The sequence below is a fragment of the Salvia splendens genome, chromosome 21, assembly GCF_004379255.2.
Source record: "Salvia splendens isolate huo1 chromosome 21, SspV2, whole genome shotgun sequence".
Classification (NCBI taxonomy): domain Eukaryota; kingdom Viridiplantae; phylum Streptophyta; class Magnoliopsida; order Lamiales; family Lamiaceae; genus Salvia; species Salvia splendens.
In genome coordinates, this window is record NC_056052.1 from 14084646 (window position 1) to 14086770 (window position 2125).

A 2125-nucleotide genomic window follows, 5' to 3' on the forward strand; every position below is an offset into this window, starting at 1 on the left:
CGGGCGCTTCAATAGCGCCGAGCGGACCACCCAGCGCTGCGCGGTTTCTCTCTCCATTCGCCCGCTGGGCGACTGCAATAGACCGCCCAGCGAACCGCCCAGCGCCGGCACTCGGCTGGGCGGCATTGTGGATGGTCTAAATGTAAGTACTAGTATTATTTTACTCTTAGGCCAAAAAATAATTTAATTCAAAATTGGGTCTTTTCCTAATTATTTACTGTAATGAAATTAGGCTTAGATTAAACTCTTTTTTTCGAGGCCCAAACATTTAAATCATTAGCCCAAAAAAAGAACCCATTACTAATACCCTAAATCCTTGTCATCCTTCCTCATTTCAAAAAAAAAGAACAGCAGCTTTCTTCTCCCATTTGGACTCCGCCGCCACCAGCCTCACCGCCCCACTCGCCAGCGCCGCCGCTCCGGCTGCGCTCATCTCTCCCCTCTCTCTCTCTCTCACTCTTCTCTCTTATCTCAGCCTCACGCCGCCGCCGTCCCTTCTTTCTCCCCAGATTCGCCGCACCTCTGCCACCGCTGCGGGTCCGCCGTCTACGCGGATCCGCCTCAGCCGCCGTCGCCGAAGGCCTCCCCAGCCGCCATGGATTCTGCTATCACCTCGTGCAGCAAGCGGCGGCTCCGGCATCTCCCCCTATGCTGTTGCTTCACCTCCGGCAGCCTCCCCCACACTCTGCGACCACTGACCCCCTCCTCCGACAACACCACAACCGCCGTCCACCTCACCCAGTTGGTAAGAATTAATCCTAGTTTTCTCTAGATTTTTACTTTGTTAAATTATACATATGTAAGATTCTTGGTGTTTGAAGCATGTAGGCGGGTGAAAGTTACGATTTTGGTGGTTGATTTGGGGTATGGAACGTTTTTTTTTATTGACGAAGGAGTGCCGAAGCTTGCTGTCGGAAGTCCGGTAGATTCATCTTCTAAGATAAGTTACTATCATTAATTGAGAAACTGCCATTTTACCATTTTATGCTTAGACGTGTCATAGCAACTATGTTCTTGATTAGCTATGTTCTTCAAGACTAAGTTTGCCTACATGTAAAATTTTAATATGTTAATAAGTGAGTTGTGGTACTTACTTTTGTTTGATTATGAAAGAGAGTTGTTGAATTTTGTGCTTTCGTGTGATGGTGTAGCTGAATTTGTTTACTCCTCTTGCTTCAGCTTGTTGTGAGATTATGTGGGGTTTATGAAGGGATTATGTGGGGTTTGTGAAGGTGATGTTTTATGGTGAAAGAAAATGGGTAAATATACTGATTTATATAAAAAAAAAGAGCAGACGTATCTTGCAATTATTCTTGCAGAGAATAATTACCAGATGTGTCAGAGAAGGAGGATTTTTTTCTACCCTTCATTAATTCAGCATTCATTATTTCTATTACTCATCAAGGCAGCATTTAATGCTGCCATGACAATGGTCCTTCTCGGATAAGCTAAAAAAAATATTAATTATTTTTTTTTATTTGAGTATTTGCTTACTTAATCATTTAATTTGGTGTAGGTATAATTGGTTCAAGTTCGTGGTCCTCCGCGTTGAAGTACCCGCTTTCTTAAAACATACGATGTAAAGAATAAAAATTTTGTTGGACTTTTATCGAATGTATCGGACATTAAAATTTTAATTATGGGACTTTATTATATTTGTATAGGTGTACTATTTTTATGTGTTCTATTTTCTTGCCTAACGTCGAAACAAACAACGGAAATCTATCGTAGTTCGGATTTAATCGCATAAAAGTCACTTATATAGATAATCAAGCTAATAATATTGTTTCTAATAATATAGATTTAGCGGGTCGTTACATACTATCCCTCTTAAAAGAAATTTCGTCCCGAAATTTAGAAAGTATTTAGACAAAAAGCTCGGGATATTTTTCCTTCATTTTCTCTTCTAGCTCCCATGTTGCTTCTTCCTGTCCGTGGTTTTTCCATAAAACCTTCACTGTAGTAATCGACTTGTTCCGAAGCTGCTGCACTTTCCGGTCTAGTATTTCTACCGGTTTCTCTTCATAACTCAGGTCAGGTTCTAGAGCGATTTCTTCATGACGAATCACATGTTTCGGGTCGAACACGTACCTTCGAAGTTGGGAGACGTGGAATACGTTGTGCA

General features: G+C 41.9%; 1 long non-coding RNA gene across 1 annotated transcript; it reads left to right on the forward strand.

The window, feature by feature from the left end:
* The first annotated feature begins 354 nt into the window (after positions 1–354).
* Positions 355–1657, forward strand: LOC121783731. Its single transcript, XR_006046633.1, has 2 exons — positions 355–745; positions 822–1657. It is a non-coding gene; the product is annotated as an uncharacterized LOC121783731 (long non-coding RNA).
* Positions 1658–2125: the final 468 nt, after the last annotated feature.